The sequence below is a fragment of the Nycticebus coucang genome, chromosome 7, assembly GCF_027406575.1.
Source record: "Nycticebus coucang isolate mNycCou1 chromosome 7, mNycCou1.pri, whole genome shotgun sequence".
Classification (NCBI taxonomy): domain Eukaryota; kingdom Metazoa; phylum Chordata; class Mammalia; order Primates; family Lorisidae; genus Nycticebus; species Nycticebus coucang.
The window spans coordinates 94,633,788-94,647,461 of NC_069786.1; positions in this window are offsets into that span (position 1 = coordinate 94,633,788).

The following is a 13,674-nucleotide window of genomic DNA, read 5'->3' on the forward strand; positions in this document are numbered from 1 at the left end:
CCTGAATTTGGGTTTTGAAAACTTCCCAGGTGACTCTGATATGCTATCAGTTCTAGATAGCACTGGGAATTTTATTTATTTATTTATTTATTTATTCTTGTGGTTGTATAACTTTATTTGATGTATCTGACAATCACCAATTAGTTCTCATCCACACTGGCTAACTATAGACTTTTGAAAATGATAGGTACATAGGTAACCAAAGTAAAGAGCTTGTTTGGTGAGTATTTCCTATAGTCATATGGAAATAGTCATATGTGACCAGTATTGTCTTGTGGTCAAACCATAAAGGTAAGTCACAGAAAGGTAAGTGCAAAGGTTTGTAAGGCATCTAGCTTAGTAATTCATCCACCTTTGGGTGGTCACAGGCCAGCGAATTGCTGGTGACTTCCTTGTTTAGGGTGGTTAGGGCCTGGTATTGGTTAGGGTGGCTGCACTCAGGCTGTCTTTTTTTTTTTGAGACAGAGTCTTACTATATCGTCCTTGGTAGAGTGTCATGGTGTCACAGTGCACAGCAACCTCAAACGTGTGGGCTCAAGCAATTCTCTTGCCTCAGCCTCCTGAGTAGCTGGCACTACAGGCACCTGCCACAATGCCTGGCTATTTTTTGATTTTTAAAGACCCAGGCCGGGTTCAAACCCACCAGTCCCAGTGCATGTGGCCGGTGCCCTAACCACTGAGCATGGGCACCAAGCCCACTCAGGTTCTCTTGATCTTCATTTTCAGCTAATGCTGACATTAGTGTTAACTGGACAAAGAGGGTGACAGACCCATACCCAAGGCCTGTCACTGTCTAAACAATATGCATCCATGGGGGGATAGGTCTGTCAAGCTTCATCATCAGAAAGCCAGCAATTCTGGAGACTAGTGAGAGTAGCCTCTCCATGACTGCCGTTCCATTCCCAAAGCCACAGTTTTATACATAAAAGTTCAAAGACCTTATTAACCCTTATCTTAAACAATAATAAGCAATAAGCAGCAGAACCCATGACCTATTACAACATTCCCAATTTAAACATTAAGCTCCTAAATCTATCCTCCTAAACTACCACTATGTACATCTTTAGGGTGAGAGTTAAATTTACAAAACAATGACCTTCTCTTGAAAGACTTAAACCCACCAGACCAGCTAGCTGTGTGTCTCAGCTCTAGCCTGACTAACTTCATCTTATTTTCATTATTTGTGCTCTAATTAGTAGTGAAACCGCCCTTACAAACTGACAAAGGGGTGCCAGTCGAGAACTAGAGCGAGGGTCCCAAAACTGCAAGGGAGCACGCTTAGCTAAAATAATGATAATAATCAGTCACTTTCCCTCATTTGCCTGACAATAATCACTATTCCCTTGTTTGCTTCTTTACCCTGGAGTCATGCCTGGTTGTCAGTTACAAAGATTCTTACCTTTTGCCTTATAGAGTATCACCTGTTTGGAACCTAGGAGTACCTTCCAGATCCTGCATTCCAGTGACTGACACACCCAGACCAAGAAACTAACTCAGTTTGTCTAGGATCCCCCCACCCAAGTAGCTCCAATCCAGTAATTTGGCTGACGCTCCCAGACAGCAGCCCATAGCAAAGGACTGATGGTTCTGCCTCAATACCAGCCAAGTAGCACTCCCTGATTGCCTAATCTGTCCACCAAACTGTCTTTAAAGGCCCTCTCTCACTAAAGCTCAGAGAGGCGGATTTGAGAAATTCCTCCCTGCTTAGCACTATACGGTCTGTGGGACAGACCCTTTCTCTGTAGGGAACCCTGCTGTCTCTGGTGTTGGCTTCCCTTTGGGCAGTGGGCAGATGAACCTGGTTGGGCAGCAAACAGTAGCAGTAGGTCTTCATATGAAGAGGTGGGAAGAAAGGGAGAAATAAAGCTGGAGGTGGTGGCTCGCAACTGTAATCCTAGTATTCTGGGAGGTGGAGGTAAGAGGATTATGTGAGACCTAGCCTGACAACACAGCAAGCTCTTATTTTGAAAAAAGAAAGGCAGCCCGGCAGTGGCTCACAGTTGTAATCCTAGCACTCTGGGAGTCAGGTAGATTGTGTAAACTCAGGAGTCGAGACCAGCCTGAGCAGGAGTGAGACCCCCTCCTCTCCTTCTCTACTAAAATTAGGAAAATTAAGGCAAGAGGATAGATCCCAAGAGTTTGAGGTTGCTGTGAGCTATGCTGATGCCACAGCACTCTACCCAGGACGACAGAGTGAGACTCTGTCCTAAATAAATAAATAGGAAAACAAATAAAATAGAAATGGAGAAATACACATAAAATGTCACATTGCAAGCTCGGCCCTCGTAGCTCAGTGGTTAGGGCGCCGGCCACATGCACCAGGGCTGGTGGGTTCGAACCCAGCCGGGGCCTACTAAGCAACAATGACAACAACAACGAATAGCTGGGTGTTATGGCGGGCGCCTGTAGGCCCAGCTACTTGGGAGGCTGAGGAAAGAGAATCCTGTAAGCCCAAGAGTTTGAGGTTGCTGTGGGCTGTGATGTTACAGCACTCTACCAAGGGTGACATAATGAGACTATGTCTCAAAAAAAAAAAAAGACTGCAGCTGTACTGTAAGCCTGGAAATTTTTAAAAATGGAATCCTAACTAATACTTTTAGAAAGGGTTAAAAAGAGGAAACATCGGGTGGCGCCTGTGGCTAGGCACCAGCCCCATATATTGAGGGTGGCGGGTTCAAACCTGGCCCTGGCCAAACTGCAATAGAAAATAGCTGGGCATTGTGGCAGGTGCCTGTAGTCCCAGCTACTCAGGAGGCTGAGGCAAGAGAATTGCCTAAGCCCAAGAGCTGGAGGTTGCTGTGAGCTGTGACACTACAGTACTCTACAGAGGGCAACAAAGTGAGATTCTGTCTCTAAAAAAAAAAAAAGAGGAAACATCTGAGACACATGGTTTCCTGGACGTATAAATTTAAAAGGATAACGTGGTTAAGGAGCAAATGTTTACAGAGAAAATATGAAATGTTAAAACCCACTATGTTAGGGGCCAGGCGCGGTGGCTCATGCCTGTAATGCTCGCACTCTGGGAGGCCGAGGTGGGTGGATTGCCTGAGCTCATGGGTTGGAGACCAGCCTGAGCCAGAGCAAGACCTCCTGGGTGTTGTGGCCAGCACCTATAGATCCAGCAGCTTGGGAGGCTGAGGCAAGAAAATTGCTTGAGCCCAAAAGTTTGAGGTTTGGGGTTGTTGTGAGCTGTGATGGCATGGCACTTTACCGAGGGTGGCAAAGTGAAACTCTGTCCCCCCCAAAAAAATAAAGAAATGTTTTGGATGAAGGGTTATACTGATTATTGTTTATTATGGGTCATGGGTTATGGAGATTATTACTGTTTAAAATAAGGGTCAATTATTGTCATTTAAGATAAAGGTTAACGTGGTTTTTGCTTTGAACTTTTTTCTTTTCTTTTTTATTGTTAAATCATAGCTGTGTACTTTGCTTTGAACTTTTATGCATAAAACTGTGGTTTTGGAAATGAGAGAACAGAATATCCCTGGAGAGACTACTCTCACTGTTCTCCAGAATCCCGGGCTCTGACAAAGTTTGGTGAATGTATCCCCTTCTCTGCATATTGGTTTTCGGTAACAGGTGACCGGACCCTCTTCATCTAGTAACAACTTGATTTTCATTTCTTTTTCTTTGTTTCTTTCTTTCTTTTTTTTTTTTTTTGTAGAGACAGTCTCACTTTATCTCCCTCAGTAGAGTGCCGTGGCATCACACAGTTCACAGCAACCTCTAACTCCTGGGCTTAGGCGATTCTCTTGTCTCAGCCTCCCGAGTAGCTGGGACCACAGGCACCCACCACAATGCCTGGCTATTTTTTTTTGTTGTTGTTGTTGCAGTTTGGCTGGGGCCGGGTTCGAACCCACCACCCTCAGTATATGGGACCGGCGCCCTAACCACTGAGCTACAGGTGCCGCCCAATTTTCATTTCTTGTTGTTTTGCTTCACTGATTATTTTTGCCTTGGTGTATCCTTTAGAGGTTCTATTGCAGCAATTGAGATAATATTTTGCATTGAAATGACTCATAGATGAAGGAAGTAAGAAAAGTATTCTTATATTACTAGAACTGATTTTCCTTTGCCTAGATATACTAACAATAACAACTCAGTGTGGCAGATGCTGTATTTACACATCCTCAGTATAGCCTCATGTATTAGGTAATACTATTGTTATGAGCCAACTGGGTTCTTTTTGTCCGCTGTGCAGAAAAGAGCCAATACACTGAGACAGTGGAGGTGCAGCAGAGAAAATTTAATAGTCATTTGGCAGCCAAATGGGGAGTTAGAAATTTCTTTTTTTTTTTGTAGAGACAGAGTCTCACTTTACTGCCCTCGGTAGAGTGCCGTGGCGTCACAGGGCTCACAGCAACCTCCAGCTCTTGGGCTTACGTGATTCTCTTGCCTCAGCCTCCCGAGCAGCTGGGACTACAGGCGCCCGCCATAACGCCTGGCTATTTTTTTGTTGCAGTTTGGCTGGGGCTGGGTTTGAACCCGCCACCCTCGGCATATGGGGCCGGCGCCCTACTCACTGAGCCACAGGCACCTCCTGAGTTAGAAATTTCTAAAATTCACCTTGCCAAGAAACTTTAGGCTAAAGATTTTAAGGAGGAATTTGGCTGGCAAAGGGCTAGGGAATTGGATTGGTTGGGTCAGGGTTGAAATCATAGTTATGTAGACACTGCATTTTATGCTGACTCATTTTCTTAGTGGGATTCATAAGGACTGATTGAGTCAGTTCCATGGTATGGATCCCTGGTCTGGCTGGCTTTAGAGGGCCCATAACAAACAGGATCTTTTGGTTGCCCCAGGGTAGAGTGCTGTGGTGTCAGCCAGCTCACAGCAACCTCAAACCCCTGCCTTCTGCCTCAGCCTCTCATATAACTGGGATTACAGGTGCCCACCACAATGCCCGACTAATTTTTCTCTTTTTAGTAGAGACAGAGTCTCACTCTCTCAGGTTGGTCTCCAACTCGTGAGCTCAAGCAATCCACCTACCTAAGCCTCCCAAGGAGGTGTGGCCAACCCCACCCCACCTGGAAAACATCTTAAAAGGCAGTCTTAGGTTTCCCAGTACAGGGGTTATCTCTAAGAAGTGATTAAGGGAAGTTATAAATCTGTGACCAAACTCCTAAGCAATCAGCATTTATAGGGATGCAGGCTAGGGGGTAAGAGCTGGTTAATTCTTAACTATAGCTAAGGTTTTGACCTCTTGGTTTCAGTTGGTTTTATAGGGGTGGTTTCACTATCATCCCCATTTTTCAGATAAAAAAAGCAAATCTGTTGTGCCCTCAAAGAATCACTAACAATTAAAAAAAAAAGCAAACCGGGCGGCGCCTGTGGCTCAGTGAGTAGGGCGCCAGCCCCATATGCCGAGGGTGGCGGGTTCAAACCCAGCCCCGGCCAAACTGCAACAAAAAAATAGCTGGGCGTTGTGGCGGGCGCCTGTAATCCCAGCTGCTCGGGAGGCTGAGGCAAGAGAATCGCGTAAGCCCAAGAGTTAAGAGGTTGCTGTGAGCTGTGTGACGCCACGGCACTTTACCCGAGGGCGGTACAGTGAGACTCTGTCTCTACAAAAAAAAAAAAAAAAGCAAATCTCAGAGAGGTTAAGCAACTTGTCCAAGATCACGCAGCTGATAGAATGGATCCACCAAAGACAAGGACATCTGGTCTGTCATCACCTCTGAAGTGTGTTCCATGGTGGTGATCTCTTTTTTCATTTGTTCCCCTGTTTTTCCCATTTCCTAAATGTAATCTTCATTCCATTCTTTTACTTTTAGGGAATGACCAATCACCTGGACCTTCTTAAATTTCTTCCTAATCAATCAACAGTATTGTGCAGATTTTCCAGCTAAGTGCCTTGCCTCCCTGGCAATCTCCCTGTGGCCTGATGGTTTGTGAGGAAGCTGGAAGTGGACATGAAAGAAGCATCTGAGTTCAGTTTTCTTTTAACATTGGTTTATGGACAGCTCTTGTAGATGAGCGAGTACTTTGTAATAAATGTTAGGAGTAGCAAAGGAGGGAGAAAAGATACTATGTTCAGTTGGAGAATCTAATCACATCTCAATGGTCTTTTTTCCTTTTTTTTGCAGTTTTTGGCCAGAGCTGGGTTTGAACCCACCACCTCCGGCATATGGGGCCGGCGCCCTACCCCTTTGAGCCACAGGCGCTGCCCTTTTTTTTTTTTTTTTGAAACAGAGTCTCATTCTGTCACCCTGGGTAGAGTGCGGTGGCATCACATACAACTCACAGCAACCTCAAACTCTTGGGCTTAAGTGATTTTCTTCCCTCAGCCTCCTGAGTAGCTGGGGCTATAGGTGCCTGCCATGAACAAAGCCTGGCTGATTTTTTTTTTTTTTTTTTTCTATTTTTAGTAGAGACAGGGTCTCATTCTTCCCCAGGCTGGTCTCAAATTCTTGAGCTCAAGTAATCCACCTGCTGCAGCCTCCCGAAATGCTAGGATTAAAGATGTGAGCCCCTGCGCCCGGCCTCTCAATGGTCTTAGAATCAAGCCACATTCTGAATTCTATTTTCCCCACTTCAAAGCTTAATATACTTAAACATTCTGGATGTCAGTATCTTCATGCATGAACTAGGATAAAGCCAACCTCGGGTGGTTATTTTGAGGATGAAATAGTGTGTGTGAAAGTTCATGGCCTACTGTCTGGCAAACAGTAGCCACTCAGTAGTTTGGGTCTATTTTGTGACAAAGGTAAAGGTCAGAAAAGGGGCAAGGAAATGCTTTAAGAGTTGTCTTTCTAATACTCTCACCATTTGGGGGAGTTAAACTCTGCTTTCCTTCCCCAAGGCCAGTAATCAAAAGGGCAGGAAGGTTGGGCGCTATGGCTCACACCTGTAATCCTAGCGCTCTGGGAGGCCAAGGCAGGTAGATTGCTTGAGCTCAGGTGTTGGAGATCAGCCTGAGCAAGAGTGTGACCCCATCTCTACTAAAAATAGAAAAACAAGTCGGTGTTATGGTGGGCCCCTGTAGTCCCAGCTACCTGGGACACTGAGGCAAGTGGTTTGCTTTAGCCCAGGAGTTTGAGGTTGCCGTGAGCTCTGATGCCATGGCACTCACCCAGAGTGACTGAGATTCTTGTCTTAAAAAAAAAAAAAAAAAGGCTTGGTGGCAGCTACATACACCTAAGCTGGTGGGTTTGAATCCAGCCCAGGCCCACCAAACAACAATGACAGCTGCAACCAAAAAATAGCCTGGCATTGTGGTGGGCACCTGTAGTCCCAGCTACTTGGGAGATGGAGGCAGGAGAATTGCTTTAGCCCAGGAGTTGAAGGTTGCTGTGAGCTGTGATGCCACAGCACTCTACCCAGGGCAACAGCTTGAGGCTCTGGCTAAAGAAAAGAAAAAAAAGCAACAACAACAAAAGTTCAGGAAAATATTCTTTGCTGTTTGTTTTTTAGTTTCTTAAACCACAACCACAGGGGATAGCTCAACAGAATTGTCCTGCAAGGCTAAGGAGACCGAGACAGATGTCATCTTTGAAACTACCAATCAGTTAAACAACAATAACCTGATCACAAGGGATACTGGCACCTGTGTTTCTGCTTAAGGCATGACACTAGTCCACTGCCCTTCTCATTTTCCAGCAAATGAATAAACTGCTTTTTCCTTTTCCTCAAACTGTTCTCATTCTTCTTTCTCACTGACTTGGCTTTGGGGGCAAGTACCAAGCTTCTGGTAACAATTTCTGCCTTTAGGACTTGATATCTTTTTTCCCAGAAATTTTAGGAGATTTAGTACAAATATTTTATAGCATTTATAGTTTTTGTCTTTAAAAATAAACCTAATAGAAAGCCACTGTTTGTAGTAAGCATGTGTCATGTCTTCTGGCTGACTAGCATCTTTTAGATACATGAATATATGTGCTATGACTGGGGAGCCTGGAGGCTGATGGGCTCTGCCTACCAGCGCAACACTCAGATTCTGTGTGTTCTGCGGAACCGAGCACTCCCGAGCTAGAGCACGGGCTCGCCTGTGTGAGACTCGGATTCACAAGTCAGTTGTAAATAGAACAGAGCTGCACAAAGGACAACCATTTTGCTGGCAAGGTTGTCAGCAGAAACTTGTGGGTTTCCAGTGGGTGGTGGAGTGTAAGGTCCTGCACAAAATTCAGTTGTAGATTAGAAAGTTTGGTTCCTGGCAGCAGTGCTTGGTGCAGCCAATGGGTTTGCTCTCTTGTGGAGGTTTGCACATTGTTCCTGGAAGCTCAGCTTTGACCTTGGTTATCTAGCCTTTCCAACAATTCTGTGAATTCCCCTGATAAATGTTTTGGTTTTTTTGTTTTTTTTTTTTTTGAGACAGAGTCTCACTATGTTGCTCTTGGTAGAGTGCTGTGGCATCACAGCTCACAGCAACCTCAAACTCCTGGGCTTAAGCGATTCTCTCACCTCAGCCTCCCAGTAGTTGGGACTACAGACCCCTGCTACAATTCTGACTATTTTTTGTTGCAGTTGTCATTGTTGTTTAGCTGGCCGGGGCTGGGTTTGAACTCGCCAGCCTCAGTGTATATGGCTGGCGCCGTAACCACTGTGCTATGGGCGCTGAGCCCCTAATAAATATTTTTAAATTACGAAACACGTTACATGTTGTAAAATGTACCTATCTGGTTGTACAGTTCAACGAAGTTTAACAATTGTAAATATCTGTGTTACTTTGAACCAAATAGAGATAATAACATTTCTATCATCCCAGAAAGTTCTCTCGTGTGCCTCTATAGTCACCCAACCCCTCATCCTCACTCCCACAGGCAATTACTGTTTGGATTTCCATCACTTTAGATTATTTTTACCTTCTCAAATATGGAAACTTATGTCCCTTACCAAATTTGGGACTTTTTAAGCCATTGGTTCTTTGAGTGCTTTTTCAGGCCCATTCTCTTTTTATAATCCTACCACCATGACTCTAATGATATGATTATTAGATTTTTTTTTGTTTTAGTGCAGGGTCCTAAGGGGCTGGGTGTGTATGTCTATTTTCTCTTTTTGTTCAGATTGGGTAATTTCTGTATTGTTCTCTTTCAGTCATAGGTTTCTTTTATCCCCTCCATTTTGCTGTTGAGTTTATCCATTGAGCTTTTTATTTTGGTTATTATATTTTTGAGTTCTAAAAGTTATTTTTGGCTCTTTTTATGTCTTCTATTTCTTTGCTGAGGTTTTCTTTCTTTTTTTTTTTTCTTTTGAGACAGAATCTCACCTTATCACCCTCAGTAGAGTGCTGTGACGTCATAACTCACAGCAACCTCAGGCTCTGGCTCAAGCAATTTTCTTGCCTCTGCCTCTCAAGTAGCTGAGACTATATGCACCTGCCACAATGCGTGTCTATTTTTAGAGATAAGGTTTCCCTCTGGCTCAGGCTGGTCTTGAAGTTGTGAACTCAGGCAATCCACCCACTTTGGCCTCCCAGAGTTTTTCTATTTTTTTCATTTGTTTCATAATTGCTTGTTGAAATGTTTTTATTATAGGTGCTTTAAAATGTTTTAAAGATGATTCTAATGTCCCTGTCATTTCAGTGTTGGGATAACTCTATTGTCTTTATTCATTGAGTTTGGCATTTTTCCTGGTTCTTGGTATGATGAATAATAATTTTCTATTCAGGCATTTTTATATTATGAAACTGGGCATTTTTTTTTTTTTGTAGAGACAGAGTCTCACTTTATGGCCCTCGGTAGAGTGCTGTGGCCTCACACAGCTCACAGCAACCTCCGACTCCTGGGCTTAAGCGATTCTCTTGCCTCAGCCTCCCAAGTAGCTGGGACTACAGGCGCCCACCACAACGCCCGGCTATTTTTTGGTTGCAGTTTGGCCGGGGCCGGGTTTGAACCCGCCACCCTCGGTATATGGGGCCGGCGCCTTACTGACTGAGCCACAGGCGCCACCCTAAACTGGGCATTTTTATATTATGAAACTCTGGATCTCATTTATACCTTCTGTGTAAGCTGGCTTTTTCTGATGCCACTCCAACAGGGATATGGGATGTTCTGTCTAGTTACTGCCCACTGGAGGTAGAAGACCAGGCTACCGATTTGACCTCTGCTGACAGCTAAGAAGGCTGGTTCTTTGCTATTGCTCAGCAAAGATATCTGTATGGTCTCCATTGACACCTCAGTAGTGAAGTCCTGATTTTCCACTAAGCCTCCTCTGACATCACCCTAGTTGGGAGAGAGAGGGATAACTCGTTACTCCTGGTGGAGGTAGAAGTCCAAGCTCCCTACGTGGTCTCCACCAAAACTGTAGAGTGAGATGAGGGCCTGGTACCGTCCCGTGGGGATGAAGTCCCAGCTTCTTACTTATCTCCCTCAGTCACCACCCTGTCTGTGGTGTTGGGGTTCCATGTTATAGCCTCCTGAGGGTGGAAATCTAGGCCCACTTGGCTTTTGCTGGCATAGGTGTGGATGGGGTCACAGATTTTTCTGTGGTGTTTGGCACAGTAAAGGGATTATTGTCTGAATATTTGCTCTTTTCTCAGGCTTTTCTTAGAGCTTTTTTTGTCCACGACATTGACATTTCTGAGTTTCTGGCTTCTTAAGCTCCAAGTCTGAGATACATGAAGCCAAAATATAACCAAAAAACTTACCACTGATGTTCTTATGTTTTATACACAATGTTTTTTTTTCCTTTTTTTTTTGTAGAGACAGAGTCTCACTGTACTGCCCTCAGGTAGAGTGCCGTGGCGTCACACGGCTCACAGCAACCTCTAACTCTTGGGCTTACGCGATTCTCTTGCCTCAGTCTCCCGAGCAGCTGGGACTACCACAATGTTTTTTTTTTTTTTTTTTCTGTTTTTTCATTCTTATCAAGCACAGAGAATAAGTTTTATACACAATGTTCAGGATTTTTAGTTATACTTCTTGGGAGGAATCTACGCATCTTTCTGGAAACAGCAGTCTATATTTTCCTTTAAGAAGCATCTGTCCATTGCCACAACTAAATCACCCCTCCAGGATATTCTCAGACCTATCCTCCATAAAGACGAGCATAATCCTCCACTATAAAAAGTAAACCTACCCAGAAAATTTTGATCAAATTCCAACTTCCACAGTTGCAAAAGGATTAAAAATGTCCACCAGACTCTCGAAAGGCTTATCAATATTCTCAATTAATGTGAATGGTTTAAATTGTCCTCAAAAGAGGAACAGGTTGGCTGACTGGATACAAAAACTCAAGCCAGATATCTGCTGCATACCAGAATCACATCTTACATTAAAAGACAAATATAGACTCGAGGTGAAGGGATGGTCGTCTATACTCCAGGCAAATGGAAAGCAGAAAAAAGCAGGTGTTGCGATCCTATTCACAGATGCAATAGGCTTTAAACCAACTGAAATAAGGAAGGATAAGGATGGACACTTCATATTTGTTAAAGGTAATACTCAATATGATGAGATTTCAATTATTAATATTTATGCACCCAATCAGAGTGCACCTCAATTTATAAGAGAAACTCTAACAGACATGAGCAACTTGATTTCCCCCAGTTCCACAGTAGTTGGAGATTTTAACACCCCTTTAGCAGTGCTGGATAGATCCTCCAAAAAGAAGCTAAGCAAAAAAATCTTAGATTTAAACTTAACCATTCAACATCTGGACTTAACAGACATCTACAGAACATTTCATCCCAACAAAACTGAATACACATTCTTCTCATCAGCCCACAGAACATACCCCAAAATCAACCACATCCTAGGCCACAAAAATCTAACCTCAGCAAATTTTAAAAAATAGAAATTATTCCTTGCATCTTCTCAGACCATCATGGAATAAAGGTTGAACTCAATAACAACAGGAATCTGCATACCCTATACAAAAACATGGAAGCTAAACAACCTTATGCTGAAGGATAGATGGGCTTATAGATGAGATTAAGAAGGAAATCACCAAATTTTTGGAACAAAACAACAATGAAGACACTATCAGAACCTCTGGGATACTGCAAAGGCGGTCCTAAGAGGGAAATTTATAGCACTGCAAGCCTTCCTCAAAAAAACGGAAAGAGAGGAAGTTAATAACTTAATGGGACATCTCAAGCAACTAAAGAAGGAAGAACACTCCAACCCCAAACCCAGCAGAAGAAAAGAAATAACCAAAATCAGAGCAGAATTAAATGAAATTGAAAACAAAAGAATTATACAACAGATTAATAAATCCAAAAGTTGTTTTCTTGAAAAGATCAATAAAATAGATAAACCTTTGGCCAACCTAACCAGGAAAAAAAGTAATATCTCTAATGTCATCAATCAGAAATGGTAATGATGAAATAACAACAGACCCCTCAGAAATTCAAAAAATCCTTAATGAAAATTGCAAGAAACTTTACTCTCAGAAATATGAAAATCTGAAAGAAATCGACCAGTACTTGGAAGTACGCCACCTACCAAGACTTAGCCAGAACAAAGTGGAAATGTTGAACAGGCCTATATCAAGTTCTGAAATAGCATCAACTATACAAAATCTCCCTAAAAAGAAAAGCCCAGGACCAGATGGCTTTACATCAGAATTCTACCAAATCTTTAAAGAAGAACTAGTACCTATACTACTAAACCTCTTCCAAAATATAGAAAAAGAAGGAATATTACCCAACACATTCTATGAAGCAAACATCACCTTGATCCCCAAACCAGGGAAAGACCCAACAAGAAAAGAAAATTATAGACCAATATCACTAATGAATATTGATGCTAAAATACTCAATAAGATCCTAACAAACAGAATCCAACAGTACATCAAAAAAATCATACACCATGACCAAGTGGGATTTATCTCAGAGTCTCAAGGCTGGTTCAATATACGTAAATCTATAAATGTAATTCAGCACATAAACAAACTAAAAAATAAGGACCATATGATTCTTTCAATTGATGCAGAAAAAGTTTTTGATAATATCCAGCATCCCTTCATGATCAGAACACTTAAGAAAATTGGTATAGAAGGGACATTTCTTAAACTAATAGAGGCCATCTACAGCAAACCCACAGCCAATATTGTATTGAATGGAATTAAATTGAAATCATTTCCACTTAGATCAGGAACCAGGCAAGGTTGCCCATTGTCTCCATTGCTCTTTAACATTGTTATGGAAGTTTTAGCCATTGCAATTAGGGAAGAAAAGGCGATCAAGGGTATCCACATAGGATCAGAAGAGATCAAACTTTCACTCTTCACAGATGATATGATCGTATATCTGGAAAACACTAGGGACTCTATTACAAAACTTTTAGAAGTGATCAAGGAATACAGCAATGTCTCAGGCTACAAAATCAACACCCATAAATCTGTAGCCTTTATATATACCAATAATAACCAAGCCGAAAAAACAGTCAAGGACTCTATTCCTTTCACAGTAGTGCCAAAGAAGATGAACTATTTGGGAGTTTACCTACTAAAGGACGTGAAGGATCTCTACAAAGGCAACTATGAAACTTTGAGAAAAGAAATAGCTGAAGATGTTAACAAATGGAACTACTTACCATGCTCATGGCTGGGAAGAATCAACATCATTAAAATGTCTATACTACCCAAAACAATATATAATTTTAATGCAATTCCTATCAAGCTCCATTGTCATATTTTAAAGATCTTGAAAAAATATTACTGCATTTTATATGGAATCAGAAAAAACTCGAATAGCCAAAACATTACTCAGAAATAAAAACACAGCAGGAGGAA